This window comes from Bacillus rossius, chromosome 2, assembly GCF_032445375.1.
Source record: "Bacillus rossius redtenbacheri isolate Brsri chromosome 2, Brsri_v3, whole genome shotgun sequence".
Classification (NCBI taxonomy): Eukaryota; Metazoa; Arthropoda; class Insecta; order Phasmatodea; family Bacillidae; genus Bacillus; species Bacillus rossius.
The window spans coordinates 5,235,634-5,258,451 of record NC_086331.1 but is presented as its reverse complement, the minus strand read 5'-3'; the positions used below and the strand labels follow the sequence as shown (position 1 = coordinate 5,258,451).

The window sequence follows — 22,818 nt, the reverse complement described above, 5'->3', positions numbered from 1 at the left end:
ATTGCGTGGAAAGTTATGTGATTCGGCATTTTGTTTATGTGTAACGTAGTATTATAAAACAATATGTAGAATTTGGGTAGAAAATGAGGTAAACAGTCTGGGAAGATTTAAAATTAATTCAAGGAAAACCTGGAAATACCCAGGAATTTTTTTTAATATATATTTTTTTATTTAAATTTGTCACATGCCCACCGACAGTCAAAAGACTGTATTGGGGGTCACGAAACGTAAAGACAAATGCATAGTAATCACTGCAAAGGTATGGACTCCCACCACTGTTGGTACCACACATTAGCAGTGATACCAACATATGAACACAAACACTAATACAGTAAATAAAGACAACACAAGAACACAAACTAACTTAAAAATGGCTTATTCATAATTGCAATAAATAACAGGCATGGACTTATAACTAAGTAAGCTATAAAAATATTTGAAGTTTGCACTTGCAGTTATACACTATTAGAATTAAAATAAAGTTTATTATAATTTGATATAAACCTGAAAATAAGACCATTATTAGTATGAAGAGTACACAGGGTTGAATGTAAGCTGGAATTAAATAGGAAATTCTCAAGTGTATTGTCTAGAAGATGCAAGCAATTAAATGATAATTGTGAACAATAGGCCCGACAGTCTAGAAGAGGAGTTAAATTAGGTCATGGGAAATTCATCAAAATAATTAATTGGATAACTTTTTTTTTTTTAATATTTTCAATTTTTTTCAATATCAGTTAGGTTGATGCCATTCCAGATAATAGAACAATATTCCAACTTTCACCTTATAAGTGCCAAATAGAGTGAGATAATTGAGTCTGAATAAGTTGCATAAGAAGTAATCAATTTTATAAAAGCTAAAGATCTTTGATCATGAGTATATAAATATTCAATATGTTTGTGAAAATATAATTAAGGATCTAGAATGACACCAAGGTTCTTTATGAAAGGGGATTTAGAGATTAAAGAATCAGCTAATTTGTACTCATATTCAATTGTATGATATTTCCTGGTTTTATCTTTATTGAGTTTGATAAGATTTTGTAAACACCAGTTAATAACTTCAATAATGTCTTTTTGTAATAAGAGACCATAATTTAATGTAGAAATAATTTTATAGATTTTTAGATATCAGTTAGCTCTGAACACTCGGCTGCGCCTTGGGATTTGAATAGTCGCCCTGGGAAAGTCTCTCTGCAGCCAATAGCAAATGGTCCGGAAACTTTGCGTGTGGGTCAGCACTGCCGGGCCCAAACGCTTTGGTTTCACTGTGAAGATCCATTGTCGTAATGGCAACAACTAGTCTGGGCTTGGCTTCTGCTTCCGAAACGGACACGACCGGGCCGAAAGAATGCTGTTAAGTTCCGGGGCGGTGGAGCCAGAGGGATGTCCAAGGGTAGTCCAGTCATTTGGTGATCAAAAAGAGGTTTACCGAGAAAGTTTTCCGGGAGTTTTAAAAATTAGTATGCTCATATATTTCGACATGCTCTTTTCGAATTTTCGCTTTTTGGCAATTGTATGCTGAAACCATTGATTTCACAGAAAAAAAGGTAAGTATGTACATAAATTATAGCAAATTTTGTCTAGTTGAATATTACACAGCTATTTTTATCGCTAAATGAGTTGCAAAGGAAATATTGTCAAAAAAATTGTTTTTGGGCGCCATTTTTCCAAAATGGCGTCACGAGCGGCAAAGTTACGAGGTGGCAAAGTGAAAATTCTAAAAGAGCACTTCGAAATCCATAAGCGTACCAATTTTCAAAACTCCCGAAAAACTTTCCAGGTAAAACTCCCAAATGACTGGACTAACGGCTGGCCCTACGGGACCAGTTTTCCTAGGGTCCCCTGGGGCCCGGACTGGGGCAGTTACCGTGTCGGCTGACAGGCTAACAGGCGGTACCAGCCCGCAAGTGCATGACAAATCTAGGCAGTAGTCAATGCTGGGAGTCCCCGCCAAGGTACCCTCTACCCAAGGTTAGTAGAGAGAGGTTGCCTCGATCGCTTGCGCATCGTTCTGCGCATCGCGTCACTTGCAGCCCCGGCTCGGCTTGCCAGCTCGTCCGCTCCTATCAGTTACTTAGTTTACAAGCACATCTGCTCATAATAACGTGTCAAACTACAGCGTAATGCAGGGAGAGTTATTGTAGTGAGGAGTTTAATTGAGAGTGCTTGTGTTATAAAATGTTAGTGTTGCTTATATCATAAGTGCACAGGTGCTTCTTTAATTATAACTAGCAGGCAAAATGTTAAGAACATGAATTTAAAGTGAATTTGTTTTGTTAGGCTAAACACTGTTAAAAAGTTGTATTTAAACATTACAATGCCAGGTACGCGGTGTACAGTGGCTGTGTGTACAAATAGTTTGGTAAAAACAAAATCTTTACCTGAAACAAATTATATAAAATATCATCGATTCCCACGTGATGATCATCTGTTGAAAGTGTGGGTTCAGAAATGCAGACGTGATGGTGAGTGGAATCCAAAAACAACTTACATTATGTTCAGAGCACTTTACAGATGATTACGAGCGCGACTTGAAAGCTGAGTTGTTAAATACATGCATTAAAAGACGTCTTAAACCAAATGCTGTACCTTCATTAAAACTTGGAATTACAACACCTGTAGAAACATTGGAAAGTCGTGTGCGCCGAGAAGACAGAGTTAAATGCAGGGAAAACAAAAAAAAAATGTTATGTAAATTAATCGTAGATTCAAATGAAAATGTAAGTGAGGAAGAAACATGTTCTTGTAGTCAGTTAAAGCATTCAAAGTCTTGTTCTAACAATGACTTGGTTGAAATGCTTAGGAAGAAAATCCAAATTCTTAAAGAAAATTTGTTTCTTGCTGAAAGAAAGTCAGTTTTAAATTTGGAAGTCATGAAAAAACTCAAAAAAGAAAACGTAAATATTAAAAACAAACAAAAAAAATCGTTCTTCGTTAGAGTTCCGCATGCGGAATATTCTTTCAAGTGTTTTTTCAAAAAATCAAATTGACTTATTACTTTCATTGAAAAAAAGAGTAAACTGGACCAATGAGGAAATAGCTCTCGCTTTCACTTTGCGTTATTTCAGTAAGTGATGTTATTTATTTTTAAAACAGAAACTTAACTTCCCATTGCCTGGACTTTCAACTCTTCAACGATGGGCATCTTCATTTGACATGAGAAAACGTATCCTAGTAAAACATGTTCGAACTTTTGAATGTAGCACGTTCTTCGTTGCTAGACTTAGAACACATTGTTATTCTTTGATGAAGTAAAAGTGAAGAAAACGCTCCAGTATGATGCAAAAGAGGATGAAACGATTACACGAAAAACTGCTCTATTCAAGTTAGAAATTTATTTTTAAATCTAAATTCAGTTTATTTATATTGCAAACATTCCCAAAACGTTTTAATGAGCTATGGCTACTTTTATTAAACACTAAGAAATTGATATGCAATTATTTTAAATATTATAATCTTGCTGAGAAATAAATACAAATAAACCATTTTGTTTACTAGTTACATATTAATTATATTAATTTTTAAAAATTCATGGATTCATCATTGATATTTTGAAAATTTTTACTGTCACTGAAAAAATATGTTGAAATAATAATTCATCCTTGTTTTCAGTCACAGCATGTTGTCATTTGAAAAGCATATCAAAACGATTATAATTAACAGTAATCTACAAAGCATAAATGAAATACCATAAGTATTGCGTATGAGACAGGTGAAACGAGCCGAGCTGATAAGAGAAAGCCGTCAGTCAGCAGGTGTAGTATTACGGCTGGGAACGGCGGGGCTGCAGATGACGTCAGAGCGTAGTGTCGGGCTGTCTACATTGTTCTTATGGGATCGAGACAACCTCTCTCTACTAACCTTGCCCTCTACCGACGCGGGTCGCATGGTGAGAAATCGCTCTGGCAGTTGGTGGCTCTGATTGCTTAGAGCACTTCCAGACGAGTTCCCACCCCGTTGATAGGCGGACGCGGTGAGCGGCGATACAGCTCCCGACACTAGCCTGGTAAGCTAGTAGATGTAGGATTCACTTCGGCCAGATCACAGGCCCGCTGGGTTTTCAGAGAGGAACTTTGTACTCAGAACAATGTGTCACAGTTAAAATGACACCTGAAAAGTATAGCTATGACTAAGAGTGACAATACATGTAAAAAAAAAAAGAAACAAATTTATTGTGATTCAGCACATTACACCACTTGGTAAAAAAAAAAGTCAGGTGTTAATTATAAACTGTCATGTTGTTTATTAATGAAAAGTTAATGAGGTGGGTTTCTGCTAGCATAAAATACAAGATGTTCAAATACAAATAAAAATTAATGTTGAAATCAGCATGAAATTTGGCCAACACACTGGGCTAGCCTTGCCCTAACCTATACCTGACACATTATACAATTCATGCTTTTTATTGCTTGCAAAAATATGTAATGTATTAGAATAATGAACCTGTAATATTTTAAGATGTAGTGTTGTTCCAGTTAAAAACTATACATCTTATAAGTACAGTAAACTCTCGATTATCCGGGCCTGGATTATCCGGTTTTCGGGTTATCCGTGCTTGATTTTTTTATGAAGTTGTAAAAAAAATGACGGGTGTAGCTACGCCGCGACTGCGCAGCGCTTTTTTTTTTTACTGCTGACCCTTCAGACCCTCGTTCCCCCGCCATCTTCACCCGTCAATTTGTCACATTTTAAACCATAAAGGAATGCTTTGACTGCTGCTTCCGGCTCAACTCCCCCCCCCCCCCCCCCCCCCCCGCCTTTTCATTTTCTTTTCAAGCGTTCTTTTCAAAGCGCCCCACCACGCTATAAAAAAAAAGTCCATCTACCTCTTTTACCTTCCCACACTCCTGACGGCTGGAAGAGGCATATTTCATGCAGTTATTTACATCAGTTCTCCCAGGCACATTTGTTTTTGTAATCATGTCTGGTAAAAGGAAACGTAAAGTGCTGACAATAGCAGAGAAGTTAGAAGTTGTGGACAGGTTAAGAAAAGGAGAAACTGCCGCGAAATTAGCACAGGAATATGAAATTGTAATCCAAACCGTGCGAGACATTAATAAAAGTGAAGAAAAACTTTTGCAGTTTGCTAGTAGATCAGACATTGTGGCAGGGCCTTCTAAATGTAAAAGCATGAAAACATCTACCCACGCACACGCACGCAACGAGGTCTCACACTCGCACAAAAGGAACAAGGCTCTCGTACACACGTACACACATGGGGGGGGGGGGGGGGTGGTTTAGGAATTTCCCCTGTACCGGCCGAAGCAGCCAGTAACACAATGGGAGGGGGAGGGCTTCTTGAAAACGCCGAGCGAGAGAGAGAGACAGAGAGAGAAAGGGAGTATGTTGTTCGCCATCAGACACCCCTTCCTCACCCAAAAACCCCCACCCAACAACAGCCATCATTCTTTCTGGACAGCTAGGTGCGAGTCATGGTCCACAGCCCCCGCGCCAGCATAGCCACGTCCCTCTCTCGCTTTGCAGCCTTTGTTTACGGCATGAACCTTTTTTTCCTTCCAACTAACGGTATTTTTCCTTGTTTGAAGATGCCATTTAAATCACTCTTTCTTACGAAAGAGCCAACAAGGAAGCACTCGTAATAACCAGATTAGTTTAGGATTATTATTTACGTAGTCAAACTGACAGTGCATTTCAAAACTCTCGTAACTTCGAAGGTCTCGTAGTATCCCATACTCGTAGTTATGACTGTAAAGTGCATCCTAATTTTAATAGGTGGAATTAACAAGAAACAATATCTTGCCGCGCGAGGTAGAAAAATAAAATGCAATAGCTGGAAGGGGGAAAATAAGGTGTATAATATTGTGCTGTGGTTCAGACACTTATTTTGTAGTGACCCCGGATAATAGGTCGTTAAAAGGTGGAGGGTGATGCTGAGATGGGACTGCCGCTCTCCCTCCCATAGCAATAAAGGGGACAGGAGAAGGATGGTGGCAACACAGTGCCAGTATTGTTTACGGTCCAATAAGCTGGGACACGGTATACAAAGCCTTTGCTTGTACTCATCTAATTCTACTGAAGAGACACTCTTTTGCCAGTAAATACACCATTTTTAAGTGGTGAAACGGATTATCCTGGTTTACTTATGGGCATTCAATTATCCGGGCATCGGAAGGTCCCAATTAACACGGATTATCGAGAGTTTACTGTACAACTATATGACTTGCCGTCGTCCGGGGTCTCGGGCTCGAGTCCCGGTGCGGTTCCTAGCGGGAGTGGCTGTTGCAAATGTAATGAGTCCGGGTGGGCGCCAGACTAGTTCTGGTGCTAGTCGGTAGTTGGGTCGTGGGGTCGATTGCCCTGCGTGGCCCACTAGGACCGTCGGCGATGTTGCGTGGGTTTGAGGACTTCCCTACTCGGCGGGGGTTGGGAATAGCAGGTTTAAAGAAGCGTACGCTGAAGTGAGCTAATAAATGACGTGCGTCATTTATTCAGTCGACAGTGGCTCTGGTGTAACGTTGCTGGTTACACGCCACGTTGTACAAGAGGTGACGTTACAAGATACAAATTACACAATTACACGCAACTGAGTCTGAGAGTTACTGAATTACCGTAGCACAAGTTTACAAAAGGAATGTTACACGAGGTTGCGTTATACAAGTTTACGAATGTTACGTGGAGAGGTGCGTCGCACAAGTTTACAAAAGAAAATGTTACACGAGGTTGCGTTGCACAAGTTTACAAAAGAATTGTTACACGAGGTTGCGTTGCACAAGTTTACAAAAGAAAATGTTACACGAGGGTGCGTTGCACAAGGTTACAAAGAAATGTTACAAAGTCACTAATTATTCCGTATTATCGTGTCCCTAGGCTTTTCTGAGCCTGGTTACTCAACGAGGGGTGAGGGTGATTGGAGGCGGCCAATCCCGTAAATCTGCGTATTGAGGCGGTGCTCGCGTCCACTGCAGTGGAGCGCGGACCGCAGCTAAATTCGCTCAAGAGTTCCCTTACGGGGAGTGTCAGCGCCGGAGCGACTGAGATTAACAAAAGTTCTGTCCTCGGGAGTCGGCCCGTACCGGATAATGCACCTACCCCGCGGACCAAGTGTGGTGCAGGGGGGGGTGTGATATTTATGCGGCCGGATTAGGTCCTGGACCGAAAAGCTGGACCGGGTACATACGGAGAGATTATTAAAAGGGTTTGAAGAATGACTATATTTACCAGAAGTGAACTCGGTGTGGACAAAGGATGATGTCTCTCCATGGGACGTGCGTCCGCCCCGGTCCACGAGTCGCGTTGAACTGGCGTCATGTCGTGGCGTCCGGCCGAGGCTCGGTGGCCCTCGCGCCAGGGTTGACCTCATTACGTTAATTTCTGATCTGATAAGTTAATAAGAGAATTTAATGATGCTAAATTCTTATATTAATTTTAAAGGCTGAATTAAGGTCATTTGTCCCTTCTATGAATTGAAAGTTATTATATTTAAGAATTTTTATGTTTGAATGTTTTACGTCACACCAGCGACTGTTCGTCTCTTGTCAGATTGCTCTGGTGGGGTTAATGACGCAACACAAGGTTTGAATAATTATGTCATAAGGTCTGGTTGATTGATTCCGGCAGAAGGCCGCCAGGGGAACACTCACACGCGTATTGCTGTAGTTACACACATGAGTGCCCGGGCACTCCTACTTCGCACTTCCGTCAACCGACTTTAAATTACTACGTAATATAGTCTAATAATTAGTGTTTGTTTTTTATAACGTGGTTGATTGCAGTCTGTTTATTTGGGGGGGGTCGGGTTCTACCTTAGTTGTTGGTGGCTCGCCTGACTCGGGTGGGCCATGGCTAGGGGCGTGTTCCGTTAGCGGGGTGAGTACTGGCGGTTGCAGGTCGGGCTTTAGGGTGGCCTTCGGTCGGACGACGTCAAACGCCCCCCCCTCGAGAAGCCCGACCTTGCGCCGCTAGTGACCCCGCTACGTGGGGGCGCCCCTAGCTTCGGCAGCAGCTCCAGCCAGGTGGTGCTCGCGGCGGCCGCAGCTGGTAGGGCCTGCGTACTGGATCCAGGTCGTCCCACGTCGAACAGCCGGGTGTTGGCTCGTCGGCGTGGTCCGGCAGCTGATAGGGCCCGCGCTCTGGACCTGGTGCGTCCCGCGTCGAGTGCCCAAGGTGGTCCGGCAGCTGGTAGGGCCCGCGCTCTGGACCTGGTGCGTCCCGCGTCGAGTGTCCGAGGTGGTCCGGCAGCTGGTAGGGCCCGCGCTCTGGACCTGGTGCATCCCGCGTCGAGTGCCCGAGGTGGTCCGGCAGCTGGTAGGGCCCGCGCTCTGGACCTGGTGCGTCCCGCGTCGAGTGCCCGAGGTGGTCCGGCAGCTGGTAGGGCCCGCGCTCTTGACCTGATGCGTCCCGCGTCGTGAGTCCAGGTGGTGGGACGTGGGCGGGGGCCCGTGGTGCCTACCCCCGTACGTATTCGTCCAGGTACCTGGGTGGCCGGCGGTTCCTCGGGGGGAGGTTCCCTGGGGCGTCTCCTGGGTCCGGGGGCTCCTGGGGCGATGTGGCGGCATCTGGCCGTAGGTCGTCCGGGGCTGAACGCGGCGTGGTGTGGTACGGACGTCTCTCCCGCTCCGGGATGCCAGGCGGCCCCAGGTCAGTGGTCTCGTCGTCTGGTTCCGTCACCACGGGAATGGTTTCAGCCTCGCCGTCCTCTGTCGAGGTGCTGAGGGAGTCCGGGAGCTCGGTGATCGAGAGTGTCTCGACGCCGTCCTCTGGCGGTCTCGGTGTAGTCGTGGGATCGTCAGTGTCCGGAGGCCACTCGATGAGGGGTCCTTGGGGCTCGTCTTCGCGGGTAGGTGTCCCGCTGGGCTCGTCGGCTACCTCTGGTGCCGGTGTGGCCGTCGTGTCCTCGTACACGAGCGCCCGTGGTCGGCTCTGACCAGTTGGGCTTCGTGCCGGGGTGGTCTCGGCGGGCGTGTCCCCCTCAGGCGCTCCCTCGGTGTCCGGTGTGGGTGCTACCTCCTCGTCGGGGGGGTTCTCCCCGGGTAGGTGGGCCAGCCGCAGATCGTCGCGGTGTACCTTCCTGTCCCGTCTCCCGCCGGTGCATACTAGGAAAGTGGTCCTCCCGAGCCGTTGGCGTACGGGGTGGGGGCCGCTCCACCTTGGGGCGAGTCCAGCGCAATAGTTGCGGGGCGCGTTGGAGAGGGGGTGCACGCGGACAAACACCTGGTCGCCTACCCGCACCGCAGGCGGGGGGTGTTCGGTCGTGGGTGTTATTTCCTGGGCGTATCGCCTCTGACGTTGTCGAGCCTCGTCGTGTTCGGCGGTGCGCCGTTGATCGTGGTCGGCTGTGTCTTCTGCCGGGTGGGGTGGTCCGTGTGTGGTCCATTCCCCTGGCAGTGGCAGGTTGTGCCCCTGCACCATCTCTGCCGGTGTGCGGCCGGTGGCGGCGTTGGTGCGTCTCCGGACGCAGAACAGTGCGTCTGGCACGTGGGTATCCCACTGAGTGTGGTCCGCCCCCAGTCGTATGCGCAGTTGTGCCTTCAGCTCCTGGTTCCGTCGTTCGGTGGGGTTTGCCCTCGGGTGGTAGGCTGGCGTCGAGTGGTGTTCGACCTCGTGGTCGGTGCACCAGGCCTTCCACTGACGGCCCAGGAACTGGCTGGCGTTGTCTGTTAATATGGACTGGGGGTAGTCCCAACGTGACATAAACTCGTTGGTCAGGATGTGAAGTAGAGTGGTGGTCCTGATGTTGCTGCACGGGTACGCTTCGGTCCACCGCGTGAACAAGTCCGTCACGACAAGCAGGAAGCGTTTCCCGCGGGGCGTGCGGGGGTAGGGGCCCATCACGTCCAGTGCAATGGTCTGGAAGGCTGTGGTGGGCTCCCTAGGCCGTTGTTGCTCCTCCCCGTCCCGTCGGCGTGCCTTTCGTCTCTGGCAGACCTCGCACTCGCGTACGTACTCACGGACGTCGTGGGTCAGACCTGGCCAGTGGTAGTGTCGGCCCACTTCGCGGCGGGTCTGGTCCGTCCCGGGGTGCCCCGCGAGGTCGTGGTCGTGGTGGAACCGCAATGTGGCCTCTCGCGCCTCCGTGGGGACGTAGGTTCGTCAGTCGCCGTGGTGGCCTGGGGTCCGCGTCATGACTACGCCGTCCTGCACACGCCAGGTACCGTGCTCGGCCGCTGGGATCTGTCGACGTCGGCGGTCGGCGTCGGCTGACGTCTCCTGGGCCTGGCATACGCGCCGATACAGGTCGGCGGCGGTGTTGGGCGGTCCTTCCTCGTCCTGGGCTTCGGCCGTGAGGCGGCTACATGTAGTGTCACTGTGTTCGGGTGGGTTTGGCGTGACTGGGGGTAGCATGGCGTCCCAGTCGTCCCGCAGTTCGGTGTTCTGGTCGGGTTCACGTGATAACAGGTCGGGCAGCTGATTTTCGGTGCCGGGGACATGCTCTACCTCGAAATCAAACGATTGTAGAAACAAGGCCCACCGAATCAGTTTGCCCTTCCTGCCCTGCATTGTGTGTAGCCACGTCAGGCATCGGTTATCTGTCCGCAGTGTAAAGGTCTTTCCCTCGAGGTGTGGCCGGTACTTTTTCATGGCCCAGACTACGGCTAGGCACTCCTGCTCGTTGCTGTGATATCGGCGCTCTGCCGAGCCGAGCTTTGCGCTAGCGTAGTCTGTGACCTCACGCTCGCCGTCCGGGCCTACGTGGTATAGTACCGCGCCCACCCCGAGGTTACTCGCGTCCGTCTGTAGGTAGAGGTGACGTTCTGGGTTTACACGCGTGAGCGTGTGACACTGTGTGAAGGCGAGTTTGACCTCTTCGAATGCGCGCTGGGCGTGGTCGTTCCACCGGTAACGTGACTGGGGTGACAGGAGGTCTATCAGGGGGGCTATTGTCCTCGAGAAGTTAGGGACGTAGCACCGGAGCCAGTTGATCAGGCCGATGAAGCGCTGTAACTGTTTCCGCGTTCGCGGTACCTCGGCTTCAGCGATCTTCGTGAGGTGGCTCGCTTGCGGCCGGTTACCCGCGGCGCTCACGACGTGCCCCAGAAACTCGACTTCCTGCGTCCCGATGTGGCACTTGTGGTGTGCGACGGTCAAGTGGTGGGTAGCGAGGCGTTCTAGGACCAGTGTAAGGTGTCGGATGTGTTCCTCCCAGGTCTCCGAGAATACGATTACGTCGTCGAGGTACGCTAGTGCGAAGCGATCGACGTAGCCCTCAAGTACGCGCGTCATCATCCCCTGGAACGTCGCAGGGGCTCATTTCAGTCCGAATGGCATCGCTCAAAATTGGAATTTGCGGCCGTCGGGGATGGTGAACGCGGTCTTCTCGCGGTCTTCGGTCCGGATGGGAACCTGCCAGTACCCTGACTTAAGGTCGAGGGTACTGAACACCGTTGCTCGTCCCAGTCCTGCTACCGCGTTCTCCACGCTGATCTGGGGTGGCGGGGCGCTAACTGTGATAGTGTTCAGTGGCCGGAAGTCTACGCAGAACCGCAGTGATCCGTCCTTCTTCGGCGCGAGTACTATGCAGGCGTTGTAGCGACTATTCGACGGTTCAATAACACCATCCCGGAGCATCTCCGCGACCTGTTCCCGTATGGCACGTTGCTCCCGGAAACCGTATCCTCTGGGGGGCTCGTACACCAGGTTGTTGTGGGTGGTCGGGATGTGGTGCTCGGTGACCGTAGTTCGTCTGAGGGGGTCAGACACCGTGAATATTTCCTGTCGCTCTGCTAGTACCCGGTCGATGGCGGCGCGGTACTCGGGTGGGACGTCGTGACGTACCTGGTGAAGTGTGACGGTTTCGTGAGCCCGTGCGGGTAGGGACCCGACGGCATAGACTACCAGCCGCTCTTGCGTGCCGATGTGTACCCGAGTGGCCTTGGTCTCAATTACGGCGTCCTGCTCTGCTAGCCAGGGCTGCCCCAGGACTATCTCCTCGCGGAGGTCCTCGACGACGAGGGCGGTCACAGTGGTGGTGTAGCCCCTTATCCTAACCTGGAGTGTCGCTCGCCCTACGGTCAGGCATGGTCGGGTGTTCGTGGCTAATTGCAATTCCGTCTGTTGAGGTTGGAGTTTCCCGGGCGGTACCAGGTGGGGGGCTACAAATACGTGACTCGCCCCTGTGTCGACTAGAGCAGCCGCGGCTCGCCCGTCAACCTCTACGGGGATGCGCAGGAGGCTGTCCCGCGGGTGGGTCAGCTGGTACAGTTGGGGGGGTCTCTCCCTTCCCGTGACAACCGGGAGCGGTGTTCCTAATGCTCCGCCCCCGGGTTGGCGTTTCCCGGCGGTTGGTTCGCGCGAGGAGGTGGTAATGGGCAATCCTTGTGCCAGTGGCGTGTACCGTCTGGGCAACCTCGCTGGCACAGTGGTAGTCCCTGGACGTCCTGCGTTGCCGACCTGGTGGGTGTGGCGTTGGTTTGGGGCGTGTTTTCGATGGCTCGTCGCCGGGTCGGTGGCTGGTTGTCAGCTCCCCCCTGTTGTGATGCCTGGCTGAGGCGTCCCCGACTCGTGTTCGGTGTGCCCCGTTGCCAGAGGTCGCGCAGGTTCTGTTCGATGGCCGCTGCTTGTTGCACGTATTCCTCTACCGACTCTGGGCGACAACAACGCATGAAAGGCTGGAGGCCGGTGTGGAGTAACGCTGTGACAGTGGGTAGCGCTGTCGTGGGTCGAGCGTGCGGGTTGACGCGTGCGAAGAGGCGTAGTTTCCGTGATACGAATTGTTCGGCCGTCTCGCCGTCCTTCTGCCGCTCGCCATAGAACTGTGAGGTGCAGTCGACTAATGCCTGTTCAGTGTCGAATCGGCGGGTTAGTGCGCCGGCGAACTCCGTCCACGGCATGCCGAACCGTCCCCATATGTCCCACCATTCGTGGGCTGTGCCTCGCAGTTGCCCGCTGGCCTGTCCCGACCACTCGTCTACTGGTATACCTGCTCGGGTCAATCGCACTTCACAGTTTTCTACGAAAGTTCGTGGGTCCTCATGGGTGAGGCCACCGAATTCAGGTAGTGTGACCTTGCCCTGATAACCTTGGGGGCGGTTGTACGTAACGAGGTTTGGGTCGACGGGTGGCGGTGGCTGTTGCGCATGGTGTTCCTCTTTCGCGGCGTGTGTGAATGTCGTGCAGGTGGTCGAGCGAGTGCTCACCACGGTGGTGTTAGTTACTGTTTCCGTCTTTACGGTTGGTGCTTGGTTCTTCCCCGGGAACTGTCCGTCCCACGGCTGTACCCATGAGTGGTCGTGTGGGTCCTGACTGTGGGGGGTGCATTGGCAGGTCATGTACCATGGTCTCGACCCCGTCAGTAGGTCTGTCCCCCTGGGCAGTAAGCACTGGGCGCATAGAACGTCGGAGTTCCGGGTTTGCATGTTGCGCTAGTTATGGTGCGTGTTTAGCGGTGTTGGTCTGTGCTTCTCGCTCGCGGCTCTGTGTGCGCGGTGCAGGCTTGCGCGCGGGGTCGCGCTCGCCGGCTGGGCAGGTGCCCGGACAGCCGCACAAAACGGAGGCCGAGAATGGCCGCGGCGGAGGTGGTGCGCAGGTCGTTCTGCGCAGCGACGGCCGAGAGCGCCCGGACAGCCGCACGAAGCGGAGGTCGAAAACTGTCCGCGTTGGGGAGGGGGTACGGATGAGCGTGCGAGGCAACGGGCGAGGGCGCCCGGACACTCGTACAAACCAGAGGCCAATGATGGACGCTGCGGAGAGGGGGGTCGGGCTGTGACGTAGGCTTCTGCGTCGCGGCTGGCGCTGGAATGCCGAGTGGGGTGGGGGGTGGTTGAAGCCCCTTTGTCCGCTTGCTTCGTCGCGCCGGCCTGTCTTGACCCTAATTACTTTTGCCTGTGCAAAATGGCCGTCCCGTGTCCGTGCTGTGGCTTGGCGTAGCAGGAAAAAAGATTATGATTTAATAATGGCTCAAATTTTCCGTTTTTTCGTGAAAGTTCTTGTGATTTTTCGTGGGGAAAATCCTGATTTTTCTATCTTCGCCCCACGCAGCGGGCGCCAAATGCCGTCGTCCGGGGTCTCGGGCTCGAGTCCCGGTGCGGTTCCTAGCGGGAGTGGCTGTTGCAAATGTAATGAGTCCGGGTGGGCGCCAGACTAGTTCTGGTGCTAGTCGGTAGTTGGGTCGTGGGGTCGATTGCCCTGCGTGGCCCACTAGGACCGTCGGCGATGTTGCGTGGGTTTGAGGACTTCCCTACTCGGCGGGGGTTGGGAATAGCAGGTTTAAAGAAGCGTACGCTGAAGTGAGCTAATAAATGACGTGCGTCATTTATTCAGTCGACAGTGGCTCTGGTGTAACGTTGCTGGTTACACGCCACGTCGTACAAGAGGTGACGTTACAAGATACAAATTACACAATTACACGCAACTGAGTCTGAGAGTTACTGAATTACCGTAGCACAAGTTTACAAAAGGAATGTTACACGAGGTTGCGTTATACAAGTTTACGAATGTTACGTGGAGAGGTGCGTCGCACAAGTTTACAAAAGAAAATGTTACACGAGGTTGCGTTGCACAAGTTTACAAAAGAATTGTTACACGAGGTTGCGTTGCACAAGTTTACAAAAGAAAATGTTACACGAGGGTGCGTTGCACAAGGTTACAAAGAAATGTTACAAAGTCACTAATTATTCCGTATTATCGTGTCCCTAGGCTTTTCTGAGCCTGGTTACTCAACGAGGGGTGAGGGTGATTGGAGGCGGCCAATCCCGTAAATCTGCGTATTGAGGCGGTGCTCGCGTCCACTGCAGTGGAGCGCGGACCGCAGCTAAATTCGCTCAAGAGTTCCCTTACGGGGAGTGTCAGCGCCGGAGCGACTGAGATTAACAAAAGTTCTGTCCTCGGGAGTCGGCCCGTACCGGATAATGCACCTACCCCGCGGACCAAGTGTGGTGCAGGGGGGGGTGTGATATTTATGCGGCCGGATTAGGTCCTGGACCGAAAAGCTGGACCGGGTACACACGGAGAGATTATTAAAAGGGTTTGAAGAATGACTATATTTACCAGAAGTGAACTCGGTGTGGACAAAGGATGATGTCTCTCTGTGGGACGTGCGTCCGCCCCGGTCCACGAGTCGCGTTGAACTGGCGTCATGTCGTGGCGTCCGGCCGAGGCTCGGTGGCCCTCGCTCCAGGGTTGACCTCATTACGTTAATTTCTGATCTGATAAGTTAATAAGAGAATTTAATGATGCTAAATTCTTATATTAATTATAAAGGCTGAATTAAGGTCATTTGTCCCTTCTATGAATTGAAAGTTATTATATTTAAGAATTTTTATGTTTGAATGTTTTACGTCACACCAGCGACTGTTCGTCTCTTGTCAGATTGCTCTGGTGGGGTTAATGACGCAACACAAGGTTTGAATAATTATGTCATAAGGTCTGGTTGATTGATTCCGGCAGAAGGCCGCCAGGGGAACACTCACACGCGTATTGCTGTAGTTACACACGTGAGTGCCCGGGCACTCCTACGTCGCACTTCCGTCAACCGACTTTAAATTACTACGTAATATAGTCTAATAATTAGTGTTTGTTTTTTATAACGTGGTTGATTGCAGTCTGTTTATTTGGGGGGGGGTCGGGTTCTACCTTAGTTGTTGGTGGCTCGCCTGACTCGGGTGGGCCATGGCTAGGGGCGCGTTCCGTTAGCGGGGTGAGTACTGGCGGTTGCAGGTCGGGCTTTAGGGTGGCCTTCGGTCGGACGACGTCAGACTAATGTAAAAATGAGCGAAAACATTATTGCAATTTGTTAAAATATTGTCACGTGCACCTAGCCGGTGCCACCGCCATTTCTGTCACGATCCACCTTCAGAGGGGGGGGCGAGAATCGTAGCTCTTTACATAGAAACAACTCGCTTGGCATCAACTAGTCTTAACTTCATAAAATACTTTACTGTACCTAGGATCATAGGTTCGTCATCCCGTACAGGATGTCTGGTGAGAGCTGAACTAAGGAGATTTTGCAAAATAACATAATACTTAATTAAAATTATTTTATTCTTAAAGTCAAATACTCAACATCATTTTAAAGAACATTTAAATAGCGGGATTACAATTTAAAACAATAATCTCTTTACTTCCTTAACGATTGAACGACCTTACAAGAGAGAGAATGAGAGAACTTCACTAAACACTTCCCTAGTCCTTCCGAATACCTCAAATCATAATTAATACTTAAAATTAAAACAAAGATAAGTCCATACTCACATTTTCCGAAAAGCCTTTCTTGATCGATTACTTTAAAAAAATAACGTAGGGGCCTCTCCTGCCCTTGAAATCCCGAACGAACATTACATTTTAAAAACTATGACGCGTGACCCCTGACGAGGGCCATAGCCTCCGCCCGAAAGCTTGACGACTACATTATGACCTAACTTAAATTAAACGACTCGTGGCCTCTGGCGTCGGCCATAGCTTCCGCCCGAAAGCTTGAATTCCTACATCACGAACGAACTAACAACTCGTGACCACAGGTGAGACGCATAGCCTCCGCCTGAGTGAGCCCCGAGTCACCAATCACTTGCGCTTAAATTCGCGCGCCCTGCCGCGCCTACCATAACAAAAGCTCGTTATTGAAGTCAAATTTACTAAACAACTAACTAGAACATCTGGGAAGACTACCCCCCCTCTACCCCAATGTGCAGGCCACACCGCGCGGCTTGTTACGACAGCGCGCCCCAGTAACTGCGGCCCGTGGCTGCGCCAGCGCGCGGCCAAACAAACAAACAAAATTCTGCAAGCCCGCAGCGCGCCGCGCCGGCCCCGTGCCCCAATTACATGGTCACGCCACTTGCGCTGACGAGTGAACAGAGCAGCCAGCCCAGAGTCCCGTCAGTAAAGTCCCTAAATTTGATTTCAACAACCCTGCAAAATTTCAACCCGCGACATAACCCTCCCCTCACAGAGCTCGAGCCCCATCGAGCTACCTCAAAATTACAAATTGTCTTTTTCCATTAAACCATAACTATAAATTCCTCATTTCACAAAAATAATAATTTTCTTAGTTCCTTGCTGTCTGAACATACATCTAGATTCTGCATAAGATTTATTTTAAAACAACAAGTATTCATAAAATTAAATGTAAAACTTTTATCTGGTTTGTTCTCACAGGAACCTTCAGAGGCTCGAGTTCTCAATTCTAAAAAAATTGTTCTGTTAGTGAAGCTCTCTTTACAAATTAAATTACTGTTCTTAGTTTCTCAGTATTCGTTAAACAATGTGCAAATTCTTGATAATTATTATTATTTTTTTTTTTCGGTTTCTGTTTATTACCATACTTCTTTCGTTCTTCAAAAAAAATTAAGTGTCCTTACAGTGTTTCAATTAATTAAACTCTTATCTCGTGAAGGTTGGTGCAACTCCTCGAAGTCAGTGTTGTCGAGAAGAGTAGCTCCCTGGGCTGGCCATCAGCAAACACCACTCAACTCCAACAGCTACTGGACTGGCTTCCAGGGCAGCTCACAACTTCTCCCCACATCTGCTTCGGAGTTGTGCCATCCTCATCACGAACAGATTACAATTCTGAAACATCATCAACAGGCATTACCATCACGCCTGACAAATACAAAACTAACTACTAAACTGCAATCGATGGGCAAGGATGCAAACACACAAAAAAATAAAATTAATTAATTCAACTGCTAACATAAAGTATCCCACCCTTAGCATAATCTAATCAGGCAAATAATTTGATAGGAAAAACTTAAGGAAGGGAAACATGACCTCCAATAATTTTCCCTAACTCTTGAGTCTTGATCTTCTCTATACAGCAAATAGTCCCCACGAAGTAACTGGGTTGAAGGTCAGTTCACATGACCCACCCATAACCTCTTCTACTCTTCTTTTCTTCTGGGGGCAACCACAATGCCCACCAATCTCTCTCCATGGTGCCGAACCAGCTATCCCATGAGAGTAAACAACGTAGTCAATAGGAGCGCAGAGGGGAAACACCAATCTCTGGCTTGTCGAGTCATAAAACTGCTTTATCTTCTTCTTCTTCTTCTTCTGAGTAAAACATCTGATTAATCTTGCTACTATTCTTCCCAACAATAAAAAAAAAGTTCATCAGGTATCTTCATAAAAAAACATTCTAACTAATAATAAGTCTTCTTTTTCTTCTTTTTTTTTTCTGTTAGATGTAATAGAAGGCCATGTTAGGGAGGTTATAGGGAAAAAGAGTGGCCAATTCCCACCCCATCACCCACCTAGATCATGACTAATTAACTTTTAAACTTTCTATTTCAAACAAATAAAAAAAAACATTTTTTTATTCAAACTTTTAAACTATAATTACTTTTACTTCATAACCTCAAAAGCTAATCAATAATTCTAAATGAAATTGTGATTTACTGCATCCTTGTTCCATCCGATCTGTTTGTTTATAACCTTTCTTGTAAAGTATAAAATTTTCAAACATTACTAATTCAAAAAAAAATTAAATTCTGGTGTCCTTTGAGTTACAATTAACTTTACTATTTCTTAGCTTGAAATAATTTAAGTTTTCAGAACTATTTCATTGTCTAATTCACAACACTTAAAAATCAACTCAAAACAACAAATCATCAAAATCAACAAGATCATCTGACCTACCTATCAGTACTGTGAACTTGAACTGTTCGTACACATTTATAATAAGCTATTGTATTTAAATTCCAACCTAAATAAGGTTTAAAAAAAACTACTAATCCCTCTGTAAATTAAGAAAATTAACTTTAAAAATTAAACTTAAGGTATTAGTTCTTTTTGACAGCTACCACAACTCACTAGTTCCATTACATTACTATAACCTAAAAAGTTCTGTAAATAATGTTTATAACAAAAAAAAACTCCAGTTACTGTCTTCCATAATAAAAATAAAACTTTACATGACCTTATTAATCTCCACTTGTAAGTCCATGGCTGCCAGCTTTCTCTTCTCTTGAATCTTCAGTCTTGGCTCTTGTTTCAGTGATCTTGTATCTTGTCTCTCGAACTCTTGTCATCTTGTAAACTGGACTGCTGCTCAGCTCATCTTAAGGAATCTGTAACAGTTTCAAAAATACATGTTAATTTAAATTACATAATTCCTGTTCTTTGGTCCTAAAAAAAAATTGTATTATTAGTACACATTACCCTGAAACAACATTATTATTCATTGTTTATTACTTAAAAAAAATGCTTTACCATAAAATCCTTTTTTGTTCTTTTCATTAGGCCTATTTATTTTCCTTCTTCTTAATTAAATTCTGCTTCAAATGTTAATCCTAACTTAAGACCTACCATCTATTTATTATTCATTACCTACATTATTTATGTTACCCTAAAATTCCCATAAGTTTCTAATACTTCCTATCAAAGACATTCTCTCTAAAAAAAAATTTACTTGTGACTCTTAACTTAACAAACTTAAAAAAAACTTTTACACTAGACTTAACTTATTATTCATTCTTAGTTACTAAATTTCTATATGTAAACTTTAGTACTTACAAACAAAAACTGCCTATTTCTCTCTACCTCTTAATCTCTTTCAATTATTACAATAATAATGTTACCTTGCATCTTTAAACTTTCTTCTTTTCAATTAAATTAGACATCTCATAACAATAAAAATTCTGCCTATACTCTTCTTATGGGTGTACAAACCAACAACAAAATTTCAAATTCTCAAGTTTCCTTATATTTAAATTATGCAATACAAATAACCTCTGTGGTGCCTGTACCCTTTAGGCCTACCACCTTCTCCTCTCACAGCATAACTCTTATTCCTCGGGGTCTGTATTCACTGTTCCAAATCAAATATCTCAAATAAATTAAAAACAAATTTATTATTTTAAGAAAACAAAAATTTACATTGAATTTACTATGGAGCCTGGAAATCTTAATGTCTCACAGCAGCTAACATGACTAAATCCCATGGAACCCCAGGTTTACATAACCTGTGCCCAAAAATTTAAGCATACCAGGCTTTCTCTGCACTGGTTTTACAGCATCACACACTATTTAGGGCCCCTGATCTGCCATCAGTCCCAAGGAGTTTTCCCACAACCCCTCTCTACACAAGCGCCTACCGCATTCCTCTCAAATGGCTATCGGTTTTACGGCATTCTTTTGGGATCCGACCATCAAGTTAGGGCTAATCGAACATTAAACCTCCATACTTTCAAACAATAAAAATCAATTAAATTTTCTCTGTAAATTCTAAAAATCAAAAAAAATTATTCCAACATGCCAAAGAAACTTCCAAAAAAAATTCATAATCTTATCTTCAAACCATTAAAATAAAAATAAATAGATTACTCTGTTTTCTCCTTAATAACTGTAAACTGTCACCAAATATCATGTCATAAATTTTAACTATGCTTACTGACTCTTAATCAAAAAATCTCATTTGTCCTAATTAATAAACAACCGATTTCCTTAAAATCTCACTGTATCTCTCACACTCAAACTTCACTGGCTGAATATCTCAATAAATTCAAAAACAATTATCTAAACTCTTAAAGAAACTCCTCCCCAATTATTCAAATTACTTCACCTTATTTTATTTCATTACTTAAAACACCTTACTCAAAAAAAATTAATTAATTATCTAGCTATCTTCCATTATTATTTATTTACCGAACAAAACTTTCTCCTAAATTAATTTAGTAAAATTCAATTTCACATTAGGCAAGTACACTAACTCTCTACAGCAATGTTTCTCATTTCCCTCCTTCCTAACTGAATCCAATCTTACTTAACCTCCAGGGAATTTACCTCACAAAATAACCAAAAATTTCACTGTAGTGCCTATCTGCTATAGGCCCACTACACAGGGGGCTCTAACCCCACCAACAAACTTCATTGAAATGGTACCCTATCCCATACAGGATAGCCACTTCGGTACTACCATGGGGAACTCCTGCCCCAAACTACTCACAACTCTCAGGATTCTCCTGACCCTTAATTCCGTAGTCAGCCCATCTCCTATGGTCTGCGCTACAATTCCCTTTCTTCCCAGGGACACAACGCCTCACCTTAGGGTCCCTCGCCCTAATGAAAACATTAATTTTGTCTCTCTGTTCTTTTGGAGTAAATTCCCTCTACACACAAAATCTAGCCTTCCCAGTTTTCTTAATGCTTATCGATTTTATAGTGTACCTCCTTAATAATGTTTACAAATCCCAAAAAAATATTTTTAAAACCGAGGTAGAATTTAACTAACAAAAACATAAACAACTTACAACGAAACACTTCTAGCCTATACATCATACACTTCTTAAAATAAATTACTTACATACTGAAAGTTCCTCTTCTCCTAAAACACACTTAAATTTAAATTTATTTAACCAATAGACTATTTTCTTATCGCTAAGTTACCGTACAGCTGATCAAAACAAGGTCACGGCCTGTCCACGTCTCCGTATGAGCCCGTGACGTCACCGAATTCCATCAGGTGCGCCAACCCTCGCTTGCGGTTCCTCCGTTCTCCGCTAGGTCTCAGCACCTCCCCGTCACGTGTTCACTCTGCCACGTCCACTGACGTGTCGTTCTGAAACAACTCTCAACATTTTTCTAATTAAAACAAAACATCACTATAAATTCTATAACTCTCTTTTACATAAACTCTCGTTTTCTCTTTAATTCCTTTCTAACGTTTATCCTTCCCTCGACTGATTTAATTCGTACGTCTCGTCTCCTACGCGCACGAAAACAAAACAAACTTCTCTTGAAAATAATTCCTATTTACGACAAAAAACTTTATTTTAAATTATAATTCTCTTAACCTACAATCTTAAAATGAACTTCAATTAAATTAAACCACTTGCATTATCTCTAATAAGCATTTAACTTATAACGTATTCTCCTCACGTAATAATCCCCGATATAAATCTACAATAAATTCAACGACTTAAAACAACTTATCACTATAAACTTTATCCTTACAAGTATCCTCAAATAAACATCTGTTACGTCAAAAAAAAAATCTCAAAGACTTCCTCCACTATAGACTAAAATTCCGTAATCCTCTCCTCAAGTAAACTCTTAATAACCTGCTATCAGAAGCTGAAACTAATTTAATAATAAACATAAAAATCTACCTCTCTCTCTCTCCAGAAATAGAACCTATCCGGCGAACTCTACCATTTCTTGTAACGTGCACCTAGCCGGTGCCACCGCCATTTCTGTCACGATCCACCTTCAGAGGGGGGGGCGAGAATCGTAGCTCTTTACATAGAAACAACTCGCTTGGCATCAACTAGTCTTAACTTCATAAAATACTTTACTGTACCTAGGATCATAGGTTCGTCATCCCGTACAGGATGTCTGGTGAGAGCTGAACTAAGGAGATTTTGCAAAATAACATAATACTTAATTAAAATTATTTTATTCTTAAAGTCAAATACTCAACATCATTTTAAAGAACATTTAAATAGCGGGATTACAATTTAAAACAATAATCTCTTTACTTCCTTAACGATTGAACGACCTTACAAGAGAGAGAATGAGAGAACTTCACTAAACACTTCCCTAGTCCTTCCGAATACCTCAAATCATAATTAATACTTAAAATTAAAACAAAGATAAGTCCATACTCACATTTTCCGAAAAGCCTTTCTTGATCGATTACTTTAAAAAAATAACGTAGGGGCCTCTCCTGCCCTTGAAATCCCGAACGAACATTACATTTTAAAAACTATGACGCGTGACCCCTGACGAGGGCCATAGCCTCCGCCCGAAAGCTTGACGACTACATTATGACCTAACTTAAATTAAACGACTCGTGGCCTCTGGCGTCGGCCATAGCTTCCGCCCGAAAGCTTGAATTCCTACATCACGAACGAACTAACAACTCGTGACCACAGGTGAGACGCATAGCCTCCGCCTGAGTGAGCCCCGAGTCACCAATCACTTGCG

General features: G+C 46.0%; 1 protein-coding gene and 1 long non-coding RNA gene across 3 annotated transcripts in view; one reads left to right on the top strand and one right to left on the bottom strand.

Moving 5' to 3' along the window:
* The window catches only part of LOC134529050 (gem-associated protein 2), a 39,034-nt gene that overhangs the window by 8,232 nt on the left and 7,984 nt on the right, over positions 1–22,818 (top strand). The gene's annotated exons all lie outside the window — the stretch shown is intronic.
* LOC134529051 (uncharacterized) lies at positions 18,052–21,530 on the bottom strand. Its single transcript, XR_010074450.1, has 2 exons — positions 21,197–21,530; positions 18,052–18,962 (listed from the first exon to the last, which is right to left on the bottom strand). It is a non-coding gene; the product is annotated as an uncharacterized LOC134529051 (long non-coding RNA).